Source organism: Aotus nancymaae, unplaced genomic scaffold (assembly GCF_030222135.1).
Source record: "Aotus nancymaae isolate 86718 unplaced genomic scaffold, 86718_ANA_hifiasm-v0.15.2.pri h1tg000059l, whole genome shotgun sequence".
NCBI lineage: Eukaryota > Metazoa > Chordata > Mammalia > Primates > Aotidae > Aotus > Aotus nancymaae.
The window spans coordinates 2726461-2745589 of record NW_026988473.1 but is presented as its reverse complement, the minus strand read 5'-3'; the positions used below and the strand labels follow the sequence as shown (position 1 = coordinate 2745589).

At 43.3% G+C, this 19129-nt stretch overlaps 1 long non-coding RNA gene and 1 pseudogene across 1 annotated transcript; both read right to left on the bottom strand.

The window, feature by feature from the left end:
• LOC105706467 (WAS protein family homolog 6-like) overlaps positions 1-19129 on the bottom strand; it is a 115364-nt pseudogene that overhangs the window by 76697 nt on the left and 19538 nt on the right.
• LOC135270055 (uncharacterized) lies at positions 722-8038 on the bottom strand. Its single transcript, XR_010338271.1, has 2 exons — positions 7480-8038; positions 722-1118 (listed from the first exon to the last, which is right to left on the bottom strand). It is a non-coding gene; the product is annotated as an uncharacterized LOC135270055 (long non-coding RNA).

Below are 19129 nucleotides of genomic sequence, written 5' to 3'. Positions count from 1 at the left end.
GTCTAGGGTTGTAAAAAATTCTGTAATTTGGTTCAAGATCTGCCATTACACAACAAACTGTTGAATTCTGCTATCCTTTGGTTACTGAGTATATAAAATACAGATTCTAGGCTGGGCACGGTGGTTCACGCCTGTAATCCTACCACTTCGGGAGGCCAAGGAGGGCAGATGACCTGAGGTCAGGAGTACGAGACCAACCTGGCCAACATCGTGAAATCCCCGTCTTCTACTAAAAATACAAAATTAGCCAAGTGTGGTGGTACATGCCTGTAAGCCCAGCTACTCAGGAAGCTGAGGAAGGAGGATCACTTGAACCCGGGAGGCAGAGGTTGCAGTGAACCGAGATCAAGCCACTGCACTCCAGCCTGGGCAAAAAGAGCAAAACACCATCTCAAAAAAAAAAAAAAAAAAAAAAAAACAAACAGATTCTAATACCTAGTAATTTAATATTTATAAAATTACAGAATACTATCTTTTCTATTCTTCATAGATGAAATTAAAAATGCGTGTGTGTGTGTGTGTGTGTGTGTGTGTGTGTGTAAAAGCAAAGAAAGAGATGTGGAAGGATATATTAACTAATAAAATGGTTACCTCTGGTGAAGGGGTTAGGATTGAGGTGACTAAGGGGCTCTTTAGCCTTATCTGTAAAATGTTGATTTCTACAATAATACAGCTATATGTTGCCTGTTTAACTAAAAAATCAGATTTAAAAGACATAAAATTAACTTGTTATATATAGTAATTTATTAAGCTTTGAGAACGCTAACATATACCTTTTACTGAAAGCTCACTGTTGGCAAAGTAGTCTACATTCATTATCCCATTAAATCCTCAAACGACCATAAAAGGTAGGTATCAGTACCACCCGCACTTTAGAAATGAATAAACCTGAGACTCAGAGAGGTCAAGTAGTACCCCGTTCAAGGTTACACAAATATTAGAACCTGGAAGGGACTCCATCAAAACCAGATTATAGCCCTACACTAAGGGAACAGTCCATTTATTTAGGAAGGGAATATTCATTCAGTTAATTCAGGAATACAGATAAAACACTTTTTAACTTTTGCCACTATTAAAGAGCTTCAGGGGGAAAAATCTGCTTTTTCATCTGCCACCATCTGTAAAGGAAGCAAAAATGAATGTTTTGGGATATTTCTTGATTGGCTTATTAACTATGCTAAACATGTTATAACAACACAAATCTATAAATAGTTGACAAGATTTAGGTAGATCTGCAATGCTAAGATATGAACCACCAACCCTTACCCCAGTTCTTTTGATTAATTCTAGGCAAAGTATCATAGACAATTCAGCTAAATTGTACTTTAGGGTGTAGATTATCTCTTTTTTGTCTGTTTTGTTTTTGGTTTTGAGACAGAATTTACAAGCCCAGGAAGGAGTGCCAATGGCATGATGTTGGCTCACTGCAACCTCCACCTCCCAGGTTCAACCATTTCTCCTGCCTCAGCCTCCCAAGTAGCTGGGATTATAGGCACCCACCACCACGCCCAGCTCATTTTTGTATTTTTAGTAGAGACTGGGTTTTACCATGTTAGCCAGGCTGATGTCAAATTCCTGACCTCAGGTGATCCACCCGCCTTAGCCTCCCAAAGTGCTGGGATTAGAGGTGTGAGTCACTGCACCTGGCTGGATTAGTTTTTCTGATGGGGAAAAAAGGACACAATTGTAACCTATTATTTGAGTTTCATCCTATGAAAAAAACATACTTTTCTTTTCTTTCTTTTTTGAAATAGGTCTCACTCTGTTGCCCAGGGTGGAATGCAGTGGTGCAATCACAGCTCACTGCAGCCTCAACCACCAGGGGTCAAGTGACCCTTCAGCCTCAACCTCCCAAGCAGCTGAGATGAGGTCTTGCTATGTTTGTTCAGGCTGGTCTCAAACCCCAGAGTTTAAAAACAACTCTCCCAACTTGGTCTATCTACCAAAGTGTTGTGATCATATGTATGAGCCATAGCACCCGGCCCCGAAATTTTCTTAAAGGAATGCAAAAGTAAACAAATACTTCTAACAAAAATCAGTGATCTAGTAAAAACTTTAAGTAAATCAATCAATATATATGTACTGAGTTGATTTACATTACCACTAGATGATCAGTTAGAGACATTTGCTACAAGAATCTCTAATGAGGATCGGGCAAGGTGGCTCACACCTGCAATCCCAACATTTTGGGAGGCTGAGGTGGGTGGATCAAAAGGTCAGGAGTTCGACACCAGCCTGGCCAACATGGTGAAACCTCGTCTCTACCAAAACTACAAAAAATTGGCTGGGCGTGGTGGTGGGCACCTGCAATCCCAGATACTGAGGAGGCTGAGGCTTGAACCCGGGAGGCGGAGGCTGCAGTGAGCTGAGATTGCGCCACTGCACTCCAGCATGGGAAAGTGCTAGACTTCACCTCAAAAAAAAAAAGTCTCTAATGAAAGGGAACTACTCAGTCTCCAGAGAAAGTCTTTGATCCTTGAAATTTTCACTTCTCCCTACTTTAATAAGGTTTAGCTAGTTCACTGACACTTGAAATCCAGTGAAAGTCCTCTCTTTTAACCTGACCTTTCCCAGAGTAGCAAAAAAGATCTGGCCAAGCCTGGATGAAATACAAACAGGCATATTTCTATTCTCCTACACCAAACTGTCAACAGTGTTCGTTTTCAAGTTGATGACATACTTTGGACTTATACGGCAGAGACTTTCATAAACCTTAGCTCTGTTTCAACTTCCATCTTGTCAGGCTTTCTATTTACATCTGATTAAGGACATTTTTACTATTACTGCTACAAATTAACTTTAGTCTTCAGTGAGGTTCAAGGAAGTTTGAAACATTAACATGATCCCAAATGAGATCAGGAAACTATGTGTCTTTGATAAAATTTTATGAAACATATTTATACTCCAGTTAAGGAATAAATAGATAATATCCAATAAAGTGAAAGACGAAAGCACTGCATTAGACTTTCTAACAATATTAAAGCACATTCTGGGCACAGTGGTTCACGCACCAGCACTTTGGGAGGCTGAGGCAGGTGGATCGCCTGAGGTCAGGAGTTCAAGACCAACCTAGGCAACATATCAAAACATGTCTCAAAAAAAAATTACAAAAATTTAGCCAGGCGTAGTGGCATGCACTGTAGTCCCTGGTACTTGTGGGGCTGAAGCAGGAGGATTGATTAAGCCTGGGAGATGGAGGCTGCAGTGAGCCTAGATTACGCCACTGCACTCCAGCCTGGTAAACAAAGCGAGACTGTCTCAAAAAATAAAAAGGAAGAGAGAGAGAGAATCTGTCACAAGTAGATAGAAAATTATATTCAACTGAATATATTAAATGTTTTAACTTCAACCATGTGCCAGAAACAGTCAACACTCTGATAAATAAGACTGCCAAGATTCTTGCCCTCAGGATTTACAGAAAATAAATGGAAAGACAATCAGTGTGTTATTTACTATAACAGCAGGAAAATCAAATGTTAAAGAAATGGGGGTCAGGTACAGTGGCTTGCACCTGTAATTCCAGCACTCTGGGAGGCTGAGGTGGGTAGATCACTAGGTCAGGAGATCGAGACCAGCCTGGCCAACATGGTGAAACCCCGTCTCTACTAAAAATACAAAAAAATTAGCTGAGCGTAGTAGTGTGTGCCTGTGGTCCCAGCTACTCGGGAGGCTGAGGCAGGAGAATCGCTTGAACCTGGGAGGTGGAGGTTGTAGTGAGCCAAGATCATACCAGAAACAGGAAGATATCGAACGTTTCCTAGAGATACATACAGCTCATCAAAAGCAGGAATTAAAAAAAAAAAATTCCCAAAGGATATAACACGTAAGCTGAAACCTGAAAGGTGGATTTAGAAAGGAAGGAAAATGTCTGATTCAGAAAGAACAGCACATGCAAAGGTCCAAAAGTAAATAAGAGCATAAAACTTAAAAAAGAGAGAAAGTAGCCAAGTACGGTATCATTTTCAGTTAATGAGAAAAGAGAAAAGCAAATTATGGTATAATGGAAAGAAATTCAACCTGAAGAAAGACCTGATATCCAGTCTTTGTTCTACTGCTTACTAGTTGTACAACGTTAGGGTAAGTAATTTTGCCTCTATGAACCTTTATTTCCTAATGAAAAAACTGGAATACTACCATATTCCCCCTCAAAGGGATGACTCAATGATCAGTTTTTTTTTTTTCTTGAGACCAACTCTTGCTCTGGAAGGCTGGAGTGCACTGGTACAATCTCAGCTCACTAACACCTCTGCCCTCTGTGTTCAAGCTATTCTCTTGTCTCAGCCTCCCAAGTAGCTGGGATTACAGGCACACGCCACTATACCTGGCTAACTTTTTTTTTTTCTTTTTTTTGGTATTTTTAGTAGAGACAGGGTTTCACCATGTTGGCCAGGCTGGTCTCGAACTCCTGATATCAGCTGATCTGCCCACCTCAGCCTCCCAAAGTGCTGGGATTATAGACGTGAGCCACAGCACCCAGCCTCAAGGAACAGATTTTAAAAACCGTGTGAAAGGTCGGATGCCATGCTTACACCTTTGAAAGGCCAAGGTGGGTAGATCACCTAAGGTCAGGAGTTCGAGACCAGTCTGGCCAACATGGTGAAACCCTGTCTCTACTAAAAACACAAAACAATACCCAGGTGTGGTGGCAGGCATCTGTATACCCAGCATCTTGGGAGGCTGAAGCAGGAAAATCACTTGAACCTGGGAGGCAGAGCTTGCAGTGAGCTGGGATCACACAACTACACTCCAGCCTAGATGACAGAGCAAGATTTCCTCTCAAAAAAATAAATAAAAAGTCAGGCACAATGGCTCACACCTATAATCCCAGTACGTTGGGAGGTTGAAGCGGGAGGATCGCTTAGGTCAAGAGTTCAAGACCAGCCTGGGTAACATAGAGAAACCCTCTCTCTACAAAAAAAAAAAAAAAAAAACACCAAATATTAGCTGGTCTTGGTGATGCACACCTGTAGTCCCAGTTACTCAGGAGGCTGAGGCAAGAGGATCAAATGAGCCCAGGAGACTATGGATACAGTGAGCTAGTACTGCTCCACTGCACTCCAGCCTGGGTGAGGTAACAGAGCAACACTTGTCTCTAAAAACTTCATATTAAAAAAAATTTGGGGGTCAGGCACGATGGTAGGGAGATCACCGAAGGTTGGAAGTTCAAGACCAGCCTGACCAATATGGAGAAACCTCATCTGTACCAAAAATACAAAATTAGCTGGGCATGGTGGTGCATGCCTGTAATCCCAGCTAACTGGGAGGCAGAGGTAAGAGAATCGCTTGAACCCGGGAGGTGGAGGTCACAGTGAGCCAAGATTGCGCCACTGCACTCCAGGATGGGAAATAAGAGCGAAACTCCGTCTCAAAAATAAAAAATAAAAAAAAAGGCCAAGGGCCAGGTGCAATGGCTCACCGTGGTAATCCCAACACTTCGGGGGGCAGGCGGATCACCTTAGGTCAGGAGCTCGAGACCAGCCTGGGCAATATGGTGAAACCCGACTTACTACAAAAAATATAAAAATAGGCCGGGCATGGTAGCTCACACCTGTAATCCCGCAACTTTGGGAGGCTGAAGCAGGCAGATTACAAGGTCAGGAGTTTGAGACCAACATAGTGAAACCCCATCTCTTCTAAAAATACAAAAATTAGGCTGGGTACGGTGGCTCACGCTTATAATCCCAGCACTTTGGGATGCCAAGGCGGGTGGATCACCAGGTCCAGAAATCTTGGCCATCCTGGTCAACAAGGTGAAACCTCATCTCTACTAAAAATACAAAAATTAGCTGGGCATGGTGACGCATGCCTGTAGTGCCAGCTACCCAGAAGGCTGAGGCAGGAGAATTGCTTGAACCCAAGAGGCAGAGGTTGCAGTGAGCCAAGATCGCGCCATTGCACTCCAGCCTGGGTAACAAGAGCAAAACTCCATCTCAAAAAAAAAAAAAAAGACAAACAAAACAAACATTAGCCAGGCATGGGGGGGCATGTCTGTTGTCCCAGCTACTCAGGAGGCTAAGGCAGGAGAATCACTTGAACCCAGGAGGCGGAGGTTGCAGTAAGCCAAGATTGTGCCACTGCACTCCAGTCCAGTCAACAGAGCAAGACTCCATCTCGCAAAATAAACATAAATTCTTTTTAAGGCCAGGCATAGTGGCTGATGCCTGTAATCCCAGCACTCTCGGAGGCCGAGGCAGATGGATCACTTGAGGTAAAGAATTCAAGACCAGCCTGGCCATGGTGAAACCTCGTTTCTACTAAAAATACAAAAATTAGCCAGGCGTGGTGGTCAACGCCTATAATCCCAGCTACCCAGGAGGCTGAGGCAGGAGAATCAATGGAATCCAGGAGACGGAGGCTGCAGTGCTCCAACATCGCGCCACTGCACTGTAGCGTGGGCAACAGTGAGACCCTGTCTCCAAAAAAAAAAGGAAAAGAAAGAAAAAAGCAAAACTAAGTTATAATTCCACTAAGAAAAAGGAACTATTGATTGAGAAAGTTGTAAAAAAGCTTTTGAAGTGGTGGCAATTTCAAATCTTGAATGAGTGGTAGTTACACAGGTATTTGCTTCATGATTATTCACTACACTATATAAACTTATGGTTTATGGTCTTTTCTGCATGTGCTGCTTCACAAGAAGTTAATTTTCAGAAATTGAATAGACACTATTTCATACTGATGCTACTGCTCCCAAAGTTCTGTAGCAAAGACGCAAATACCCTCTCAGATGCTTATGAAATGAACAGACAGGCTGGACACGGTGGCTCACGCCTATAATCCCAGCACCTTGGGAGCCCAAGGCAGGAAGATCACCTGAGGTCAGGAGTTCGAGACAAGCCAATCCCATCTCTACTAAAAATACAAAAATCAGCCAGGCATAGTGGTAAGCGCCTGTCATCCCAGCTACTTGGGAGGCTCAGGCAGGAGAACTGCTTGAACCTGGGAGGTGGAGGTTGCAGTGAGCTGAGATCACGTCACTGCACTCCAGCTTGCTCAACAAGAACAAGACTCCATCTCAAAAAAAGAAACAAACAAAATATATATTATATAACCGAAGTGTTTACAAATGAAATAATACTACCTGGGATTTATTTTAAGACAACTGAGAGGGAGTAGAAGATAGAGATAAAAGAAGAATTTTACATTTTGATGATTGTTCAAGCTTGGCAATGGGTATACAGGTGTTAATTACACCATTGTTTACTTCACATTTAATTTTTATAGTAATTTTAAAAATCGTTTCTAATTTTAATTACTGCACTTTTAGGAATGATAAGGATTTAATAGGAAACACAAAAAAACAAATACATAATTGAGCTCCTTGTATTTTTATTTTTAATGCCCTAAAAAAGTAGATATAACTTACTGTCTAATAAGAGAAAAACTGGCAAATAAACTATAGGAAATCTCAGCCTGTCCAACTTGGTAAAACCCCACGTCTACTAAAAATACAAAAAATTAGCCAGATGTGGTGGCACGCACCTGTAGTCCCAACTACTAGGGAGGCTGAAGCAGGAGAATCGCTTGAACCCGGGAGGCAAAGGCGGAGGGTGCAGTGAGCTGAGATTGCACTACCACACTCCAGCCTGGGAGATAGAACGAGACTCCCTCTCAAAAACAGAAAAAAAAACAAACTACAGGAAATTACACCACAACTTTTACAAGAGTTTTTAATGACATACAAAAGGACTATAAATTTAGAAAGGAAGGTATACAACTTTACCAAATACAATCTCAGTTACAAAAAAATACCTGTATGCGTGGAAAAAAAACTAGGAATATGCTTAAAGTAGTAATGATGGTTAGGCCTGGTATTATAAATGACACTTTCTCTCTCTCTCTACACACACACACACACACACACACACACTTTTTTTTTTTTTTAGAGTCTCACTCTGTTGCCCAGACTGGAGTGCAGTGGTGTAATCTTGGCTCATTGCAACCTCTGCCTCCCACGTTCAAGCGATTCTCGTGCCTCAGCCTCCCAAGTAGCTGGGACAACAGGCACCCGCCACCACATCCAGGTAACTTTTGCACTTTTCGTAGAGACGGGGTTTCACCATGTTGGCCAGGCTGGTCTTGAACTCCTGACCTCAAGTGATCCACCCACCTCAGCCTCCCGAAGTGTTGGGATTACAGGCTCAAGCCACCATACCCGTCTGTCATTTTCTCTACCTTTCTTGTATTTTCACAACCAACACATATAACTTTTATCACTAGGCCCTTAAAGCTGCTTCTTCATTGACTTGCCCAAGGTATTGATTCTATCAAAGTTGAGGCAAAAACACTAAAAAGCTATGGAAGAGTCATCAGTTCCACATTCCAAAAAACTGATCAATATGAAAAAAATTACAGAAAACTTGATGCATTGAAAAATCCTATTTTAATTTTTGTCAAGTTCTTTGTAATATCCTCTTATTTAATTACAATTTCGAAAGGAGTCTTTTTAATGTCAAATTAATAATACAACATAGCTGGGTATAGTGGCTCACACCACGAGGTCAGGAGTTCAAGACCAGCCTGGCCCACAGAGTAAAACCCCATCTCTACTAAAAATACAAAAAATTAACCGGGCATGGTGGCAGGCAACTGTAATCCCAGCTACTAGGGAGGCTGAGGCAGGAGACTTGCTTGAACCTGGGAGGCAGAGGTTGCAGTAAGCTGAGATTGCACCACTGCGCTCCAGCCTGAGTGGTACTGCGAGATTCCCTCTCAAAATAATAATAATAGAGTATAGCTGGGTGCGGTGGCTCATGCCAGTAATCCCAGCACCTTGGGAGGCTGAGGTGGGTGGATCACCTGAGTCAAGAGTTCAAGACCAGCCTGGCCAACATGGTGAAACCCCATAGATAGTAAAAAAACAAAAATTAGCTGGGCATGGTGGCATGCACCTGTAATCCCATCTATTAGGGAGCATGAGGCAGGAGAAACACTAGAACCCAGGAGGTGAAGGTTGCTATAAGCAGAGATCGCACCATTGCACTCCAGCCTGGGCAACAGAGCAAGACTCCAACTAAAAAAAAAAAAAAAAACCCTACAAATCCTACAGTACAACTAGTCAATCAACTGTTTTCGGAATTTAACAGCATATGAAAAAAGGACTACACCCAATGGAACTTCTCGTTTTCAGAAACTGAACACAGATTATTTCACAACTAAACCGGTGCCCCTAGTCTAAAGTGCTGTGACAAGGAACCTACTGGATTCTTATGAAATGAGCAGACAGATTTCACTTCAAATGGACATGTGCCAGCTTATCATTCTATTTTCATTAGAGCTTCAGCAGAAACAAATATGACTAACATAAATAGGCATACTTAAGCCATTCAAATGATTATTACAACAGAATAAGATTAAGGAATTTTAGCCAATAGTTCTACTGTAACGTAGGTCTTAAAACTTATGTTCACTTCTATAATTCTAGCGCTTTGGGAGGCCAAGGTGAGAGGACTGCTTGAGTCCAGGAGTTCAAGACCAGCTTGGGCAACATAGAAAGACCATGTCTCTACAAAAAAAAATTTTTTTTTTTTTTTTTTTGAGACGAAGTTTCACTCTTGTTACCCAGGCTGGAGTGCAATGGCGCGATCTCGGCTCACCGCAACCTCCATCTCCTGGGTTCAGGCAATTCTCCTGCCTCAGCCTCCTGAGTAGCTGGGATTACAGGCACATGCCACTATGCCCAGCTAATTTTTTTTTTTGTATTAGTAGAGACGGGATTTCACCATGTTGACCAGGATGGTCTCGATCTCTTGACCTCGTGATCCACCCGCCTCGGCCTCCCAAAGTGCTGGGATTACGGGCTTGAGCCACCGCGCCTGGCCTACAAAAAAATTTTTAAATTAGCCAGGCATGGTAACATGTGCCTGCAGTCCCGGCTACTCAGGAAGCTGAGGCGTGAAGATCACTTGAGCCTGGGGGCAGGTATCAAGGCTGCAGTGAGCTAAGATTGCTACACTGCACTCCAGCCTGGGTGACAGAGCAAGAGTATATCTCAAAAAAAAAGAAAAGAAAAGAAAAGAAAAAAAGGCTGGGAGCAGTGGATCAGGCCTATCATCTCAGCACTTTGGTAGGCCAAGGCGGGCAGATCATAAAGTCATGAGTTCAAGACAGGCCTAGACAACATGGTGAAAGACTGTCTTACTAAAAATACAAAAATTGGGCCGGGCGCGGTGGCTCAAGCCTGTAATCCCAGCACTTTGGGAGGCCGAGGCGGGTGGATCACGAGGTCAAGAGATCGAGACCATCCTGGTCAACGTGGTGAAACCCCGTCTCTACTAATACAAAAAATTAGCTGGGCATGGTGGCGCGTGCCTGTAATCCCAGCTACTCAGGAGGCTGAGGCAGGAGAATTGCCTGAACCCAGGAGGCGGAGGTTGCGGTGAGCCGAGATCGCGCCATTGCACTCCAGCCTGGGTAACGAGCGAAACTCCGTTTCCAAAAAAAAAAAAAAAAAGTACAAAAATTAGCCAGGCATCATGGCACATGCCTGTATTACCAGCTACTCGGGTGACTGAGGCAGAAGAATTGCTTGAATTCGGTAAGCAGAGGTTGCAGTGAACCAAGATTACACCACTGCACTTCAGCCTGGGTGGCAGAGTGAGACTCTGTCTTAAAAAAAAAGACTGTAGGCTGGGTGCAGTGGCTCATGTCTGTAATCCCAGAACTTTGGGAGGCTGAGGCTGGCAGATCCCCTGAGGTTGGGAGTTTGAGACCAGCATGACCAACAAGAAGAAACCCTGTCTCTACTAAAAATACAAAATTAGCCAGGTGTGGTGGCACATGCCTATAATCCCAGCTACTCCGGAGGCTGAGGCAGGAGAATCGCTTGAACCCAGGAGACAGAGGTTGCACTGAGCTGAGCTTGAGCCATTGCACTCCAGTCTTAAAAATGAGAGTGAAACTCCGTCTCAAAACAAAAAAAAAATGATGTGGCTGGGTGATTAGAAGACTCTCAATCTAGGCAAAATGAGATGGCTATTCTTACACAGGATACTTGAGACGCCTATACCACCACAACTAATGACTTGACACTGACCATGCTGCTTGAAACTCCTCCTCTTTTACCCATTGGAGTTCCTTGGCTCACGGTTGCTGAGAACCCCCCAAAGTTCCAACTTAACTTAGGATTCCACAAGTATCAACGGAGGCTTTCCTGAATGTGCTGTCAGAATGGTCACATGGATTCCATAATGGAGAAACTCAAAACATAAAATGTTGTTTTGAGACGGAGTCTCGTTCTGTTGCCTAGGCAGGAATGCAGAGGCACAATCTTGGCTCACTGCAACCTCTGCCTCCCAGGTTCAAGCAATTCTCCTGCCTCGGTCTCCCAAGTACCTGGGATTACAGGCACAAACCACCAGCCCAGGTAATTTTTTGTATTTTTAGTAGAGATGGGGTTTCACCACATTGACCATGTTGCTCTCAAACTCCTGACCTCAGGTGATCCATCCACCTTGGCCCCTCAGAGCGCTGGGATTACAGGCGTAAGACACCATGCCCAGCCGCCCTGCATTCCACATTTTTCAGCAGTATTCACAATACCAAAGATATGGAATCAACCAAGTATCCATCAACGAATGAATGAAGAAAATGTGGTATATATGGATAATGAAATACTATTCAGCCATAAAAAAGAAAGAAATCCTGTCATTTTTGGCAACATGGATGGAACTGGAGAACATCAAGTAAAGTGAAATAAGCCAGGCACAGAAAGACAAGTATCACGTGTTCTCACTCAAACATTAGAGCTAAAAAAGTTGATATCATAAAGACAAAATAGAATGATGGACACCAGGGGCTGGGAAGGGTGTGTATGTGTATGGGGGGCAAGGGGATGCATAGAGGCTGGTTAATGGGCATGAAGATGCAGTTAGAAGGAATAAGTTCTGCTGGGCGTGGTGGCTCACACTGTAATCCTAGCACTTTGGGAGGCCGAGATAGGTGGATCACCTGAGGTCAGGTGTTCAAGACCAGCCTGGCCATGATGGTGAAACCCCATCTTTAAAAAAAAAAAAAAGGAGTAAGTTCTAATGTTCAATAGCAGAGTAGGGTGATATATTATATTATTATAATTACCCTACTCTGCTATTGAACATTAGAACTTACAACAATGAATTGTATATTTCAAAATAGCTTCAAAAGAGGACTTAAAATGTTCCTAACACCTAAAAATATTAAATATTCAAGGTGATAAGATACCCCAAATACTCTGACTTGGTCATTACAATCTATGCATTTAATAAAGTATCACATGTACCCCCAAAACAATATGGAAAAATTGTTTCACATATGAAGAAACGGCTAAAAAATAAGAGACAGAAGTAAACGGATAGATAACTTCAGATGCTTATATTCCCCAAAATATAATGTTTAGGACAGTTTCTTATATTTTCATAAATGATATAGAGGACAATGTGGAGTGACAGTCCAAAGAGAGGGGGATAAACTGAGAAAGTGCCCACAAAACTAAATGAGTAGTATTTATCAACCTTTGACTTGGGCGAGCATGAGGCAACAGGCCTAAAGAAAAATTAAGTAATCCATGTAGTAATTAAAATATAGTGTTTTTTAACTAGTTCTACCTAATAAAAAGTGATCCGAATCTATCCAAATCATAACCCAGAATCTCTGGTAAGGTTCTTCATAAAGTAGACTCAATAAATAATTGGTGATATAAATATGCAACTAGAGACATAAAGGTTAATATAAATAAATCAAAAGTATACTTGTAACTTTTTTTTTTTTTTTTTGAGATGGAGTTTCGCTCGTTGCCCAGGCTGGAGTGCAATGGCGCGATCTCGGCTCACTGCAACCTCCACCTCCCAGATTCAAGCAATTCTCCTGCCTCAGCCTCCCAAGAAACTTGGCTTACAGGCACCCGCTACCACGCCCAGCTAATTATTTTGTATTTTTGGTAGAGGTGGGGTTTCACCATGTTGGCCAGGCTGGTTTCAAACTCCTGACCTCAGGTGATCCACCTGCCCTGCCCTGCCCTCCCAAAGTGCTGGTATTACAGACATGAACCACTAAGCCAGCCTACTTGTAACTTTTTTTAAGGTTTTCTTAAGACACGGTCTTGCCATGTTGCCCAGGATGGTCTTCCAGCCTATATTCTTAACTTTTGGATAAAACCATGGTATTCTCTTTTCTTTTCTTTTTTTTTCAAGATAAGGTCTCACTGTCTCTCAAGCTGGAGTGCAGTGGTGCAATCATGGCTCACTGCAGCCTTGACCTCCCAGGCTCAAGTGATCCTCCCACCTCAGCCTCCCAAGTACCTGGAACTACAGGTACGTGCCATGACAGCTGGCTAATTTTTGTATTTTTTGGAGAGATGGGATTTTGCCATGTTGCCAAGGTTAGTCTGGAACTCCTATGCTCAAGCACTTCTCCTGCCTCAGCCTCCTAAAGTGTTGGGATTATAGGCGTGAACCACCGCACCCAACCCCCAAACCACAGTATTCTCTCTCAATTGGTGACACCACCCATCAACCAGGAACTGAAGCTAAGAACCCAGGAGTAGGCCAGGTGTGGTGGCTCATACCTGTAACCAAAACTGTGGGAGGCCAAAGTGCGCAGATCACTTCAGGTCAGGAGACCAGCCTGGGCAACACAGTGAAACCGGGACTCTACTAAAAAAAGTATAAAAACAACCAGATGTGGTAGTGCACACCTATAATCCCAGCTACTAGGGAGATGAGGCAGGAGAATCACTTGAACTTGGGAGGCAGAGGTTGCAGTGAGCCAAGATCGTGCCACTGCACTCCAGCCTGGGTGACAGAGCAAGATTCTGTCTTTTTTTAAAAAAAAAAACAGCAGCAGCAGCCTTACAACCTTTGGGCCAGTCATAGTGGCTCATGCCTGTAATCCCTGTACTTTGGGAGGCTGAGGCAGAAAGATCACTTGAGCCTAGGAGTTTAAGACCAGACTGGCCAACCAACATAGAGAGATTCATCTCTTTAAAAAAAACAAAAAGAGGCCAGGCGCAGTGACTCACACCTGTAATCCCAGCAATTTGAGAGGCCGCAGTGGGCAGATCACCCAAAGTCAGGAGTTCAAGACCAGACTGACCAACATGGAGAAACCCTGTCTCTACTAAACATACAAAAATCTGCCGGGCATGGTGGTGGATACCTGTAATCCCAGCTACTTGGGAGGCTCAGAAGAATCACTTGAACCTGGGACGCAGAGGTTGCAGTGAGCCAAGATCACGCCACTGCACTCCAGCCTGGGTGACAGAGCGAGATTATCTCAAAAGAAAAAAGAAAAGAAAAGAAAGAAAGGGGGAAAAAAAAAGAAGAGGCAACCTTTGACTGGCAGGGCTGCAGGGTACACTTACTTGCCCTGGCTTGGTTCACTGGTGTCACCAGGAAGGGCATAGTAATGGGCCCATTCTCTACTCACTGAAGGTTATTTAAGTAAGACTTGTCAGGTGCAGTGGCTCACACCTGTAATCCCAGCACACTGGGAGGTCGAGATGGGTGGATCACCTGAGGTCAAGAGTTTGAGACCAGCCCGGCCAACATGGTGACCACCCCATCTCTAAAAAAATAAATAATAAATAAATAAATAAGACTTAAGACTTTAGGAGCATGGGGGAAAGAAGCAGTCTTCAAAAACTTAAATCTACTGCCTGTGATTTAAGGACACTGTGTCTAAGATACCATTAGTGGTTTAGAAAAATGTCAGCAAATTCAACTGGCAGGAATTATGAAGAAACGATTTTAAAGTACCTTTCATCTGTGAAGTTTGAAATTAAGGTAGCGACCTCTAGTTACTTTTTTTTTTTTTAAACAAACAGAAAAACTGCTACAACAGTTCCAATGGTTCTCAAACTTTACCATCTGAATCACCTGGAGAACTAGTTGAAACACAGGCTGTTGAGTCCCCACTCCCAGAGTTTCTGATTCAGTACATTTGGGATAGGATCCAAGAATTCCATTTCTTTTCCGTTTTTTGCTTTTGAGATGGAGTCCTGCTCTGTCACCCAGGCTGGAGTGCAGTGGTGCAATCTCGGCTCACTGCAACCTCTGCCTCCCAGGTTCAAGTGATTCTTCTGCCTCAGCCTTCCTAGCAGGTAGGATTGCAGGCACACATCACCATGCCTGGTTATTTTTTTGTATTTTTAGTAGACATGGGGTTTTGCCATGTTGGCCAGGCTGGTCTCAAACTCCTGACCTCAGGTGATCTGCCCGCCTCAGCCTCCCAAAGTGCTGGGATTACAGGTGTGAACCACCATGCCAGGCCCAAGAATTCCATTTCTAACTAGTTCCCAGATAATGTGGTCTGGGGACATTCTGAAAACAACTGGCTTAAATTGTTAAAACTAAGAAACTTGTAGATGAATAAAATAAAGCTAGATAACTAACCTACGCTTCCTGACTACCAACCTAATCAGGAAGGTTCTTTGCACTGCTGAAATTCGGTTGTTGTGTTCTCTCTATATGTATTTTTAGGACTACATAACACATTTTTGTTCAATTCAATACACATTTTTTGAGCACTTGAATGAGACATACTCCTTGTTTAAAGAAATCTATCCTTACCAGGTAAAAAGAGACTCATGGTCAAATACAGACATGTCACTTAATGACATTTCAGTCAACAATCATATATATAACAGCAGTCCTGTAATACTGTAATACTATAGTTTGGTTGGGCATGGTGGCTCACACCTGTAATCCTAAGCACTTTGGGAGGCCGAGGCGGGCGGATCACTGGCAGTCAGGAGATAGAGACCATCCTGGACAACATGGTGAAACCCCGTCTCTACTAAAATACAAAAAATTAGCCAGGCGTGGTTGTGTGCACCTGTAGTTCCAGCTACTCAGGAGGCTGAGGCAGGGGAATCAATTGCTTGAACCCAGGAGGCAGAAGTTGCAGTGAGCTGAGACTGCACCACTGCACTACAGCCTGGCAACAGAGCAAGACTCTGTCTCCAAAAAAAAAACCAAAACAAACAAACAAAAAACTATAGTTTTAGTGTGTCTTTTCTTCTTTTTTATTTTATTTATTTACTTATTTTCTGAGACAGAGTTTCATTCTTGTTGCCCAGGCTGAAGTGCAATGGCACAATCGCAGCTCACCGCAACCTCTGCCTCCTGGATTCAAGCGTTCTCTTGCCTCAGCCTCGCAAGCAGCTGGGATTACAGGCATGTGCCACCATGCCCGGCTAATTTTGTATTTTTAGTAGAGATGGAGTTTCATCATGTTGGTCAGGCTGGTTTCAAACTCCTGATCTCAGGTGATCCACCCACCTCAGCTTCCCAAAGTGCTGGGCTCACAGTCTTTTCTACGTTTAGGAAACACAAATACGTATAATTGTGCTACAATTCCCTACAATATTCAATATAAAGTAACATGCTGGACAGGTTTGTAGCCTAAGAGTAATAGGCTATACCACATTGTCTAGGTGTGCAGTAGGCTATGCCATCTAGGTTTGTGCAAGTATATTCTCCGACATTCGCATGACGAAATCGCCTAACGAAGCATTTCTCAGGACATATCCCCATCATTAAGCAACACATAATACAAAGTGACTGGTCCCACAACAGAAATACATATAAAATGTTCTGGGAATACAACGGAGGAGAGTGCAAGAAAAGGTCAATCTCTGGGAGCTTTAGGGGGTAATTAGGAACTTACCAAGAAAACAGAACAAGGCTGGAGGAAGAGCATTTTAGATGGGAACATTCACAGAAAACAAAACAAAACATTAAGCACCTAATAAGGCATTATACCAAGCACAGTCATGAAATGGTGAGAAAAGACATGATAGCAGCCTTTAATTATGTGTATACCCTAACAGTGGAATAATCAAATAATACTCCAAAGAAATATAAAATGGCAACTTTGGTAAGTGCTATACATAGAGTTATTTTATACTGTAAGCACTTAACAAGCCGATCGCGGTGGCTCATGCCCGTAATCCCAGCACTTTGGGAGGCCAAGGCAGGCAGATCACTTGAGGCCAGGAGTTTGAGACCAGCCTGGCCAACATGGTGAAACCCCATCCCTACCAAAAAATATAAAAATTAGTCGAGCATGGTGGCACACACCTATAGTCCCAGCTACTTGGGAGGCTAAGGCAGAAGAATTGCCTGAACCCAGGAGGCAGAGGCTGCAGTGAGCCCAGATCGCGCCACTGCACTCCAGCCTGGGTGACAGAAGGAGACTCCATCTCAAAAAAAAAAACCAAAAATTAATTATGAAAGTAGCCCGGAGCTGAGGTGGGAAGATCACTTGAGCTTAGGAGTTTGAGACCAGCTTTTGAAAATAGTGAGACCCCCATCTCTTAAAAACAAAAGAAGTCTAGTGAGTACAGAGTAAAACAAAGGTTTCAAGGGACATGAACAGTCTGTTCCTTTTGTCACTAATGACTAGAGTAAGTGGGGCAATTAGATATAGCAAATTCTTAGTCCTTGGCTCCCCTTCTCTTTGACTGTAATCTAACCACCACCTTCCTAATAATTACAGTATTACCATCAGCATGTAACCATTAAATAAAGTGAATTAATTTTATTACATTCTACTTTGTTGTCATGAAACCATGCATTATTAACCAATCAGTAAAATTAAGAGTCTCAATGATTTGAATAGTATCATGCTTTCTTTCATTTTTTTTTTTTTTTTTGTGATGGAGTCTTGCTCCATCACCCAGGCTGGAGTGCAGTGGCACGATCTCGGCTCACTGCAGCCTCCACCTCCCGGGTTCAAGCGATTCTCCTGACTCACTCTCTTGAGTAACTAGGACTACAGTGCCCGCCATCACGCCAAGTTAATTTTTGTAATTTTAGTTGAGACAGGGTTTCACCATATTGGCCAGGCTGGTCTTGAACTACTGACCTTGTGATCCGCCCATCTCGGCCTCCCAAAGTGCTGGGATTACAGGCGTGAGCCACCACTTCTGGCTTTCTTTTTTTTAATTGAGACACAAGGTCTCCCTCTGTTGACAAGGCTGGAGTGCAGTGGCACCATCTCAGCTTACTGCAACCTCCACCTCCCAGGTTCAAGCGATTTTCCCACCTCAGCCTCCTGAGTAGCTGGGATTACAGGTGCCCACCACCACACCACGATAATTTTTGTATTTTTAGTAGAGATGGGGTTTCACCACGTTGGCCAGGCTGGTCTCAAACGCCTGACCTCAAGTGATCCACCTGCCTTGACTTCCCAAAGTGTTGGGATTACAGGCATGAGCCACTATGCCCGGCCATCAACTTTCTATTTTATATCCAGTTAGATAAGAGAGGAAAGGAGAAAAAACTACGAGGACTCAGAAAAACGGGATTCCTTCAACACACGGTATTTCAAATGGGCTTTAGAGGATGAAAGCTAGGGTAAAAACTGAGAGACAGGATATTACATGTATGTGGAAAAAAACAAGTGGGCGCGCAGCTTGGTTTGACTGGAATTTTTTTTTGTTTGTTTTTTTTTGGTTTTTTTTTTTGAGACGGAGTTTCGCTCTTGTTACCCAGGCTGGAGTGCAATGGCGCGAACTCGGCTCACCACAACCTCCACCTCCTGGGTTCAGGCAATTCTCCTGCCTCAGCCTCCTGAGTAGCTGGGATTACAGGCACGTGCCACCATGCCCAGCTAATTTTTTGTATTTTTAGTAGAGACGGGGTTTCACCATGTTGACCAGGATGGTCTCGATCTCTTGACCTCGTGATCCATCAGCCTCAGCCTCCCAAAGTGCTGGGATCACAGGTGTGAGCCACCGCGCCCGGCCCGGTTTGACTGGAATTTGTAAGTCAACTGGGGCCTGAGTATAAGGCTAAGGAGTTGGGGCCTACAATGGCAAACCCTTTAAAGTTAACTAAGCACTTAGAAACTATTTCTAAACAGTTAGTTTTATTTTCATTATTACACAAATGAAAAAGTAAAGTTCAACAAGATTAAGTAATATTACAGAGTTTACAGGCTAAAATTCAAAAGCCGGTCTATTGCCAAAGTCCAGTGTCCATCCCACCCACCAGTGACCTTATAGAGTGGGAAAATCACAAAAAATGAGAACACCATGATCAGAACCTTGGAAGCATAACATAAGAAATAATAGAAAAGACCAGGCACAGTGCCCACAACTACAATCCTAGACTTTGGGAGGCCGAGGTGGGTGGACTGCCTGAGCTCAGGAGTT